The following is an 11,975-nucleotide window of genomic DNA, read 5'->3' as shown; positions in this document are numbered from 1 at the left end:
TCGTGAGGCCCCCTCCTGGAGATACGCCTGCAAAAGTAGTTCTCTCATCATAGCCACACACCTCCCTAACCAACATTAGCTCTTCTCCCAAAGCATGTGTCCCGTTAGGGTTACCAGAAATCCGTTTTTTTCTCGGACATGTCCTCCTTTTCACTTCTTAAATCTCCATCTGGTAGGGTTGCCAGGTGTCTGGTTTTGAACCGGACAGTCCAGTATTTGAGCTTTCTGTTCAGGAAACAAATTGAGAAAATATAAATGTCTGATATTTTCTAAATAGATGTAATGTTGATTGTGATGTAATGTCAAGTCTGTCCGGTATATTTGTTGAAACCATCTGGTAACCCTACTCTGGCCAGGTTTTTCAATATCTAAAAATGTCTGGGATTTTTCTAATGCGGGTCTCGCGGCCACGCTGCAGCACTGGGCCAATCCCAGGATCAAGTAAGCTCTTCTACGGCTGGTTTGAACTGAACAATGAATGTCTGTGTAGCTTTTTGCCCTAGCCTGTGTCTACATTGGCACAATCTTGTGCCAAAGTGGCCGCTTTTGTGCAAAAACATGCTGCCTGTCTACACTGGCGGGGAGTTCTTGCGCAAGAACACTGACGTTCTAATGTGTGAAATCAGTGCTTCTTGCACAAGAACTATGATGCTCCCACTCAGAAATAAGCCCTCTTGCGCAACTGTTCTTGTGCAAGAGGCCAGTATAGGCAGGCAACATGAATTCCTTGCTCAAGAAAACCTGATGGTTAAAATGGCCATTGGAGTTTTATTGCGCAAGAGAGCGTCTACACTGGCACGGATGCTCTTGCGCAAAAGCACATCTCTTGTGCAAAGGCACATGCCAGTGTAGACGCTCTCTTGCGCAAATACTTTAATGCAAGAACTCTTGCGTTAACAAGTATTTGCACAAGATCATGCCAATGTAGACGTAGCCCTAGTGTAATGGAAAGGGTATAAAATCATATCATGCATTACAGCTGGGAGAGCCTTGCTTCACTTAAACTAGTGCAAGCTTGTGTGCAGGCCAGGCCTGGAGACCATCCCTGCCTGAATGATCTTCCAGACAAAGGAGCAGAGAGAGAAAAATGGACACAAACAAGACACCATAACAATGGCCACACTGGGTCAGATCAAAGGTCCATCTAGCTCAATGGTCTGTCTTCTGACAAGTGGCCAATGCCCGGTCCCCCAGAGGGAATGAACAGAACAGGGAATTATCAAGTGATCCCTCCTTTGTCACCCATTCCCAGCCTCTGACTCACAGAGGCTAGGGAAAGCCCTCCCTGCCCATCCTGGCTAATCGCTAGAGATGGACCTGTCCTTCATTCATTCAACTCTCTCTTTTTTGAACCCCCAAAGAACTACGGAGGGTTGGTCTGATTCTGCTTCGCTGGGACTGGCCGAAAGGAGCCTGGGGAAATTTCAGAAGAGGCCAAATCTTCCTGGTGCGCTCTGTGCAGTGGCTGCCGCTGTAGGGCAATAGAGCCCCTTTGGTCATCAAGATGGTAAATGGGGTTTTAGATCCTGGAATGTGGACTTATTGGAATGTGCTAGGAACTCAAGTGGAAGGGGCCGATTGGGCCTTGCCTTCCCCAGCTGGGCCTTCACCCACTGCGCCTGGGTCAGGGTGAGTAACATGGGGGCTACGTCTACACTGGCATGATCTTCCGAAAATGCTTTTAACAGAAAAGTTTTCTGTTAAAAGCATTTTCGGAAAAGCACGTCTAGATTGGCAGGATGCTTTTCCACAAAAGCACTTTTTGCGGAAAAGCGTCCATGGCCAATCTAGACGCAGTTTTCCACAAAAAAGCCCCGATTGCCATTTTCCTGATCGGGGCTTTTTTGAGGAAAACAGCACTGTGCTGTCTACACTGGCCCTTTTGCTCAAATGATTTGCACAAGAGGGCTTTTGCCCGAACGGGAGCAGCTCAGTATTTCTGCAAGAACCCTGATGATCTTACATGAGATCGTCAGTGTTCTTGCGGAAATTCAAATGGCCAGTGTAGACAGCCGGCAAGTTTTTCCACAAAATCAGTTGATTTTGCGGAAAAACTTACCAGTCTAGACACAGCCGGAGAGTTTGCCATGGGGGGGAGGGCATGGCTTCTGCAAAAACAATGGGGTTAGACGTAGCCCCTGGGTGGGGTGCAAGCTTGAGTGGGTGGTTTGGGGGGGACTACTTGTGGGATAGTGGGTACAGCCCTAGCCTGGGACTTGGGGGAGCCAGGTTCAAATCCCTGCCTTACCACACACTCCTGTGTGACTTTGAGCAAGTCAGTCTGTCTTGGGGCCTCAGTTCCCCTCCTGGAGAATGGGATACCGGCTGTGAGGAAAAGCCCGTTAAAGACAGTGAGGTGATGGTGATGGAGCCATCCAAGGCCAGATGTGCTCTTCTCACTGGGGGAGAATCTGTGGGCTCCTCAGCTATTTTTTTACCCTGCCAGGGCTCCCTTACCTCGTCTTCCCAGGGCGGGCTGGTGATGTCTGCTCTCCTTAGCTTCATAGCCAGACAGTCTTTGCCTCCTGGGCAGGGGGTGTCTCTCTTTTTCTGTACTTCAGCCGTCAAAGGGCATTTTTCACATGGACTTTAATGGGAGCAGGAGCAGGTCCTGGTGCATTCCTCAGCCAGAGGCACATTCCACAGCACCTCAGCATGGGCCAGGCCTCGCTGTTCACTCTGCCGCTCTGTGTGCTAAAGGGACAAGGCAGCGGGGAGAGCATGGTGCCTGCTGTGGTACTGAGGGCTTGTTTCTGGTCTAACCCAGGTGGAAACTGCAGGCTGCATTCCAGGCCCGGCTACCTACCGCCAGCCTAAGGACGGCAGAGGGGCAGGGCTAGGGAAACACGCTCACCTCTCGCCAGCACGCTGCCGATGTCCAGGGACATTTCTGCTTTGTCCCAGGTGGCCTGTTAGCTTTGGGCCAATTCATGCGCCACCGTGGCCTGGCTGAGCCTCGCTGCCGTTTCCATGCCACTGCTGAACCACAGCCGGAAGTGCGCCGTGAAGGGCCTCGGGCTGCAGCAGAAGCAGAGGTGGCAACGGCAGGAAAATGGCCGCTGCTCAGCTCTGACCCACTCCCCTTTGGGAACAGATGCCCCCGTTACGCATAATCCACTCTGCCTGCGTCAGAGGTGTGACTCTGGCTGTGGGTGGTACCTGCTAGACCGGGCTGCGGACTTCCTCCCTGCTGAGGCACCTGGCACACTGCAGCCCAAACGTCAAGGGGGATCGACCTGTACGGTGCCAGATGTTCCGGTCTCAGGACTTGGTTGAGACAATCCGCATGTTCCCCAGACAGTGCCATGAAACAACAACCATGCCACGAGCCGCTGCAGGTGCAGAGCGGCCACAGCGCTGGCTGCACATGGCACCTCTCCAACCCGGGCCCCGATGGCGGACAGAGAGCCAGGTTCTCCGAATGGCACCCGCGGGGTCTCTCTGGGCCAGTTTGCAAGAGCCAGTCTAATAATTCCTTTCATCGCCTTCTCCTGTAATGTACTGTACAGCTCTGGCCTTCCATTCCAGTCCCTCTGGCAAATATATTCCTTACAATATATGCCTTGCATGAGAGTGACATTTTCAACAGTACCTAAGTGACTTAGGAACCCACATCCCATTGACTTTTACTGAAACGTCAGATTCTTAGCTATTCACAAAGGCATTTAGGCACCTACCTACGCAAATAGACACCCAGTAGAATTTGCAGAAATTCCTGAACACCTGCACTTGAAATCAATGGGAACTAGGCGCCTAGTGCTTTTGAACATCCTGCTAGTGCCAATCTCCATCTGTAGGTGCTTAAATACCTTTATAAATCTGGTCTCTCATGTCTATGGCTCTTTGCACATAGGAGTCTAAGGGTGCATCTACACAGCACCTTAAACTCAAATAAGATGCACAATTTGCACTTTGCAAATTGCATATTATTTCCAATCTATTTTGAAATAGCTGTGCATCTACACAGTGCCAAATTTTGAAATCACGTGCTATTTCGAGCCATTCCTTATCCTTCGTGCAACAAGATTTACTGGGATGGCAAAATAGCACGCCTGTTATTTCGAAAAATATTTTGAAATAATGGGAGGCTTGTGCAGATGTGGGGTAGCTATTTCGGGATAAAATAGCCATGCAGTGTAGACATATACCCTAAGTCTGGGTAAAATTCTCCTGTCATTTACTTCTGAAAGTTTTACCCGGTAGCAAAATCTCAGGTGTTAAATTAATGTGTGTTCATTTTGTTTTCATTAGTGGTTTTAATCATAATCCATTGTAAGAAGGCTATGCATTGTAATCATTCCTAGGAAGTCTGATTGCTTCTTTCTACATGGTTTGGTGCTTCTTTGCCTGGTGCGCTGAGGGTGAAGGCAGTGACAGAGTGTTTGCAAGCCGTGTCAAGTGTGTCGGAGGGTAGTGGGCAGACACTCTAGATCTAGGATTGTGCTGGGTGAGAGATGCTCTAGGATTTCCTTCCTCTTTCATTTCTGCAGGGTTCTGTGGTAAAAGACTTGTGATTCCTTAACTCTTCGTGCATGAGGTTTCTGATGGGTGGGGAGATTTTCCAGCGAAGGGCACAAACCAAAGCCCTAGAGCCAGGTTTCATACTATGACCCTGGGAGAGTTGAGATCAGGCCTCAGCCTTCCCAACTAGCTATTTCATGTATAATCAGCCAAACCAGAGCCCTGGGCCAAACTCTGGGAAAGTCCAGATGTGATCTTTGTGACACAGCAATACTACACTTCAAGTCCAGTTAAGCTGCCTGGCTACATCTCAGATCCATGCAGTGGATAAGAGGAAGGGGAGTAGGAAAGGAGAGAAAGAAACATGCACCATGTTATTCCCACCTCTAATTTTCCCAGTGTATCCTATCCTCAGTTTGCCAGTGTGCTAGAATATAAGGCCACCAGAGCAGGCTAGTTGACCTGTGTTCATTGTACAGCACCTTGCACGTTATTAGCACGGATCACAAGAGAAAGCGAGCTGGTGCGCAGTGAGCAGAACACGCCTGCAGACTTGAGCAATGATGACTTCTTGTGGTGACAAATGTCTGTGCATTGTGGGTTCGGGAAAGGTGGCTGTTTTCATTAAGGCACTGGTTCTGATCAAAGAAGGATCTGACCCAACACTGGATCAAAGAAGCTCATTTGAGCTTTGGGTTTGGTTCAGGTCATTTTCAGGCCCTTCCGCACCGCACAAAGCAGAAGCTCTGCGATTCTCACCTGCAGCACTTCAGAGCCACACAGATCCCAAAGTCCAGGGGCTCTCAGGAGATTTGCAGCCAGATGGATTAAGCCGGGGAGGCTGTGTCGAGGCTTTGTAAGTCTGCCCACCACTATTGTCAACACAGTGCGGAACTATGGCTGTGTGATGAACCAGCATTGTGACATCAGGGGAGCTGACAGCCTTGCCCGGCCCCTGGGCAAGGTGGGCGGGGCCTTGCGTAGAAGGGGCGGGGCCAGAGCAGTCACCCAGACTGCGCCGCATGGCGATTTAAAGGGCTCCAGGCTCTCAGCTGCCATTCCAGGGTCATTGCCCCCTTTGCCTCTCCCCCCTCTCGTTGGCGGGCCTGTGTGAAGTACGCCAGGCTACTGCACCTACCTCAGTGCCCAGCACAGCCAAGCCCTGGCAGCTTTTGTTCAGTGCACTCCTGCCAAACGCCCCAGCCACCTGCAACAGCGGGAGGAGAGTGAGTTCCAGACGGGCTCCTCTCTGGTGGGACGGGGAAGGATTTCCTTTGGGCTCAGAACACAGTCAGGATTGGTCTTTGGAATAAAATGTACTTGGATGCTCCCTCAACAGCCTTGGAGCCAGAACCTTGGATTTCTCCCCTGCTTGGGCAGCAGCCAGGCTACCTTTCTCCATGCTGTCCCCTGGTGATGGGCCAGGACTATGCGGTGGCATGTGGTAAGAGTTCATGCACCACGGCCCATCCATCCGTGACCTCTTTGTTGAGCCACCAGCAGAGATCCCAGTGAGAGCCCACGGTGAGGCTGGGTTCCATGATGTGAACATGCAGGCCTTTTAGGAACTGGGCACCTGAGCACATCTGAAAGCAGATCTCCACCAACTGGTCTTTCCAGCCAGCTCTCTGTCTGACCCCAGCCCTTTGTGACTTTTCCTCTCCCTGTCTATGGCCCTCGGGGGCGGCCCATCCATATAGGCGAACGAGACTGTCGCCTAGGGAACCAAGTTAAATAGGGCACCAAAGGGTGGCGCAATATCATTGAGGGGTTTGGAGGTGGGGGCGCCAATTGCATGGTTTGCCTAGGGCACCAGTTGCTGGCAGCTAGTCTAGGGCTGCCCCTGAGGGCCCTTGGGCTGTGCCTGCCTGCTCCCACCCAGCAACTGAGCTCTTTAGCTAGCTCCTTATCATGGCTGTTGTGTTCGGACATTACCCTGGGCGCCACTCTGAGCACATCCCCAGGATGTCCTGCATAGTCCCAAGCTCCTATGATGTGTAACCTGGATATCTGGCCTCCCTGGGCTAACCCAGAACAGCTGCTGAACTTAGAGAGCAGGAGCCTTTGACCCAGAATGCCACTCTGGTCTAGCCCGACTCCTGGTTGGAATCTGACACACTTTGGACTCTCCGCAAGAACTTTATTGACTCTCAAACGAATGTCAACTGAGTTTAGAAACTGCGCAACAGTGCAAAAGCCTGTGGACTCTTTCATGAAAGTAGCTGAGGTCAGCCCTGTAAGGCCCCTCTCTCCCAAACCTGGTCACTTTAGTGTTGACCTCAACTGAATCCAACTCTCTGTGCTGTCCCAATGCAAAACCACCTCGTTTGGGCGGGGAAGAGGCAGCCCAGACTTGCACCAACACTCAGCCCCGGTTTATGGACCCATGGGACCCCCGGCCTGTGTTCTCAGTTCATGGATGTCCTATTCCTGGGCCGCTTCGCTCGCCTCCTTAGCAGTACGTTCCAGTAGGCAGTGGAGTTTTGGGAGGAGCTACGTTGCCACCAGAGGTGTGAGGGCAGCATGGGTAGGCAGACCCATGCTAGCTTTAAGCCAGCTAATGCAACTAAAAATAGCTGTGAAGACTCAGAGGCGTGGGCCAGAAACACAGTGCATACTCCATGTTCCAGATAGGCTTGGACCAGGGCAGGCATCCCACGGCTGTGGTCCCTGCTAATTTTAGCCATGCTGGCATGAACCTAGCTAGCATGGGCGTGCCCACCCGGGCTGCTCACACACCGCCCATCACAGTGAGGACAGTGAATAAGGAAAAGTTATTTACTTGTTCCCATAATATAAGAACTAGGGGCCACCAAATTAAACTAATGGGCAGCAGGTTTAAAACAAATACAAGGAAGTGCTTCTTCACACAGCGCATAGTTAATCTGTGGAACTCCTTGCCAGAGGAGGTTGTGAAGGCTAGGACTATAACAGGGTTTAAAACAGAACTAGATATATGCATGGAGGTTAAGTCCATAAATGGCTATTAGCCAGGATGGGTGAGGAATGGTGTCCCTAGCCTTTGTCAGAGGGTGGAGATGGATGGCAGGAGAGAGATCGCTTGATCATTACCTGTTAGATTCACTCCCTCTGGGGCACCTGGCATCGGCCACTGTCGGCGGACAGGGTACTGGGCTAGATGGACCTTTGGTCTGACCTAGTACAGCCGTTCTTATGTTCTTATGACTAAGAGGGTCAAGTGACAGCCTCGTACACATCTGGGCTTTAAAAAGGTAGAGAGTTCAGTATGGGGAGGAACCCCAGGGAGTAAAGCTGGAGTGAATGGGGCTCCCCTGGTTTGACTGCCAGGGTGGTGTAGGGCTGCTCTGCTAACCCCCCTGGGAATCAAACCCATCCACCCCAGCTTTCCTAAGTCCTGCCCTACACCTAAGACTTAGGTCAGCCTAGAGCACCAGGGCACCCCTAGGCCTCCCTTGCTGCTTGCTTAGATACAAAGGGTCTGAAGAGTGACACGAGGTTCTTCTTCCTGTGCAGAGAGTTTTACTGCAGGATAGAAGTGCAAAGGCCAGGAAAGAAAGCAGACGCCAGAGATGCCCAAGGCAATGAGGGTTTGGTGTTTCTTTCTCCTGTAGGACCAGGCCTGTATGTGTACGTGGTAACTTGCCATCTGTCTACACTGGCCCCTTGAATTTCCGGAAAAGCACTGACGATCTACTGTAAAATCATCAGTGCTTTTCCGGAAAAACTATGCTGCTCCCGTTCGGGCAAAAGTCCTTTTCCGGAAAACTGTTCCAGAAAAGGGCCAGTGTAGACAGCACAGTAGTCTTTTCCGCAAAAAAGCCCCGATCGCGAAAATGACGATTGGGGCTTTTGTGCGGAAAAGCGCGTCTACATTGGCACGGACGCTTTTCCAGAAAAAGTGCTTTTCCGGAAAAGCATCCTGCCAATGTAGACGTGCTTTTTCCAGAAATACTTATAACAGAAAACTGTTCCGTTTTGAGCATTTCCAGAAAATCATGCCAGTGTAGACGTAGGCATGCAGTCTATACGAATTTGTTGTCTCTTCTACTTAGATTGTCAGCTCTTTGGGGCAGGGTGGTCTTTTGGCTCTCTGTTTGGACAGCCCCCAGCCCCCTGGGCTCCTCGGAGGCTCCTTGACCCTCTATTTATCGTACAAGCATACAAGTAAACAATAATTACTTCTTTCAATGGCTACATTGTGCTAGCTAACTGTCACCTTTGCTCAGAGGCATGTTCTCGCTCAGAGATGATCTCTGAGAAGTCATTCGAAGAATCAGGAACAGCGAAATGACTGGTTCCTAGAACTAGTTTTGCCTTCCCTTGGCAGATTCTTCCTCCATAGCACATGGCCTTGTACCGTAATTGCTGTCACGGGGATTACTGTAGCTGGTGGATTTGCCTTGACATTCATGTCAATGCCCATTTGTTATGTTCCTCTTTTCTGTCAATGGAGAGAGCGGCGTACTTCCCTCTGCATTCAGAGCTCAGAGGAGTGCACAGATAAACCCAGTGTTGCCAACTCTAGCAGTTTGATCTTGCTATATTCGGGGGTTTTATCTAACCCCTGCCACCCAGCTGCTGGAATTAAGAGACCGCATCCTCCCAGAGCTGAAGTGGTTCAGTGTCCATATTGCTCTTTGTGGCGGGGGAGGTAACCCCAACTCTGCACCTTGTCGGGGGGGAGACCAGAGAATCTGGCCCAGAGATCAAGAAAGTGGGTGTCAGTGACATGATCAGCGCACCGGGGAACAGTCCCAAGGGGTCTTCTGTGTCTGCACCCCCTTCTCTTCATGGGCTGCATCGCTGGCGCTCCCATTGATTTAGGAGAGGACAGCTGACGTTTCTGTGCTGCTGCTGCCTGTCTTGACTGTATCGTGGCAGACGAGTCGGGAGGAGAATTCCCGAGCTCCTGTGATGCAGATTTAATGACTGTAAAAGGGGCTTTTCTGCCCTTTGCATGTGCAACAGTGCATGAGATTTGCACATGCATTTGCCACAGTTGCGTATGCAAATCCTGCTGCCACTTGCCATTTAGACACATAAGTTGCTATCTGCGCGTGAAGCTGTCTGAGTGCATGTTGCACTAAGCCTCACACGTGGTACCCCCCAAATCCCAGCTCCAGGCCCCCCACCCCGACATGCATCTTCCCAACATCCCTCATTGTTCCTCCAACATCCCTCCACACAGCCTGCTCTCAACCATCTCCCCTCTCACAAACAATACAAAACCAAGCAATAAACACAAACTAATGCTTACGAGAGATGTAAAATCCTGTTTAATTAGTTAACCCGTTAAATGTTTAAGTTTAACTGGCTAACTGATTAAATGGGGATAGGTGGGGGAGTGTGCCCACCCCCACCCCCATCCCCCCACAACTGGGCTAGAGCAACCATGCGTGGGGCCAGAAGGAGCAGCAGGGTGGGGGCTGTTGGCTCCCAGCCCACATGGGCTGGGATGCCGATTCCTAGCCCACACAGGCTGGGAACTGGTAGTCCTGTGGGGCAGTGGCAGCCCTCTGCCTGCGGCAGGCCACGGATGGGTAGCTGCTCATGGGTAGTGGCTAACCATTACCCAGTAAGCATAACCCATTAAGGTTAACTGGTGATCCATTCACGTCCTTAACACTTACCAAGACTGTCCTCTGTTATCACAATTAGTTATTACAAAAACTTTGTCAGGGATATTAAAGTTTAGTGCCACCTGTGGTGTCTCTAGATCTCAAAGGAAGTTGATATCATTACCCCCATTTCACAAGTGCTGAAACTAATTAGATATAAGGTTGAAAGCAACTTGCCCAGGGTCACCCAGCCAAGCAGTGTCAGAGCTGGGAATGCAACCCAATTCTGCTGAGCCCCAGTCCAGTACCCTAGGCCAGTGTTTCTCAACCGTTTTTTATAAAGTACCCCCTTTAAAAAAAATAAAATTCGAAGTACCCCTAGTGCAGTGGTCCCCAACCTTTTTAGGTTGTCGGGCGCCAGGGGGCGTGGCCGTTTGCCCGCCGGGCGCCAGGGGGCGGGGCCCGGGGGCGCCCCCCCCATCCATGCACCCGGGGGCCGGGCCCCACCTAGCCGCGCGCCCGGGGGCGGGGCCCCCCCATAGCTGCGCGCCCGGGGGCAGGGTCCCCTCCAAGGGCCGCGCGCCCGGAGCCAGCGCTCCCCCTCCCCCCCCGCCGAGTGCCGAGCGCCCGAAACTGGCGCTCCCCCTCCCCCCCGCCAAGTGCCGAGTGCTGAGTGCCCGGAGCCGGCGCTCCCCCCCTCCCGCCGAGTGCCACGCGCCCGGGGCCGGCGCTCCCCCCCGCCGAGTGCCGCGCGCCCGGGACCGGCGCTCCCCCCACCAAGCACGCTCTCCCCGCAAGCGCCCGTGCGCCATGTGCCCGGGGCCAGGCCAGCCCCGAGCACCTGGCGGGCGCACTGAAATGCTCCCGCGGGCGCCATGGCGCCCGCAGGCACCGTGTTGGGGACCACGGCCCTAGTGCCTACAGTTTTCAGACACACACACAAGTTTTTTCTGCCATTGCAACACATTTGTTTAAACAACTTAATCGTAGCCAGGCAGGTGATGACATTTTTGGGTATAAAAAGTACAAAAATAATAAAGGGCTGTAAAACTTACAACAAAAATTCAGTTTTCTCCAATTTTCAGTGGTGTTGATGTACCCCCCAGACTTCTCTCGAGTACCCCTAAGGGTACTTGTACCGCTGGTTGAGAAACACTGCCCTAGGCTGCACTGCCTTCCCTTGAATTAATCTTTGGCTGTTAGAGAGCAGGATGAGAACTAATGTGCTGGGCACACTATCTCCCATCTGGCAGGCAGGAGGGGTTTTTACACCATCTTCTGAGGCATCTGGTGTGCCCACTGTGAGAGACAGGCCACTGGAGAAGATAGCCTTTGGGTTCTGAGGCAGTCTGGCAATTCCTGTGTTCCCCCCAAAGTTTTCTGAGCCACTCTCCAAGGCTGTCCCTGGAGCACCTGGGTGAGTGCACAGGGAGAAGCCTCCTGCATGTGCACGAGCAGGTGCGGAAAGTCAGGCCCCCGAGCTCTGCTAGCAGCAAGAAAACCAAGCCACGCTGGGTGTGTCAGCGGGTACCAGCAATCAGCCCAGCACAAGCCTGATGCCCACAGGACTGCCGGGGTGACATGACGATGAAATGACATGGTGGGATTGATAATGACACCTGCTCATGTGCTATCAAATCGCCCCACGTTCTGGCCTCATTGGCACTAATGGACTCATGGCAGGGGTTCTAGTCTGACCCCGGATGGTCACCTGAGCTCCTGTCCCTTTCCAGGAACATCACAGGCTGCCTGTGGTGCCCAGAGGGCTGGTGCCTAGGACAGCGAGTATCGAGGACAGCGCTGAATGGGGAAATTAAAACCTCTCCCACGCGTGAGATAAGCACGCTCCATTCACGGAACAGGGAGGGTGAGTTGCTGGCCTCATGGAGCAGAGGAACACCAGGCAAACACACAGAGGACTCTGTCGGGAGGCGGGGGGCAGAGCCCCAGAGTGCATTGCCTAATGTCGATGTC

General features: G+C 52.2%; 1 long non-coding RNA gene across 1 annotated transcript; it reads right to left on the bottom strand.

The window, feature by feature from the left end:
- Positions 1 to 10: 10 nt before the first annotated feature.
- Positions 11 to 5,335, bottom strand: LOC142819269 (uncharacterized). Its single transcript, XR_012897096.2, has 4 exons — positions 5,221 to 5,335; positions 2,855 to 3,018; positions 2,458 to 2,694; positions 11 to 225 (listed from the first exon to the last, which is right to left on the bottom strand). It is a non-coding gene; the product is annotated as an uncharacterized LOC142819269 (long non-coding RNA).
- Between the last annotated feature and the right edge of the window lie 6,640 nt (positions 5,336 to 11,975).

Source organism: Pelodiscus sinensis, chromosome 21, assembly GCF_052426305.1.
Source record: "Pelodiscus sinensis isolate ZL-2025 chromosome 21, ASM5242630v1, whole genome shotgun sequence".
In the NCBI taxonomy this organism is placed as follows: domain Eukaryota; kingdom Metazoa; phylum Chordata; order Testudines; family Trionychidae; genus Pelodiscus; species Pelodiscus sinensis.
Note: the sequence above shows the minus strand (reverse complement) of the source record. Positions and strands in the feature narration are given on the sequence as shown.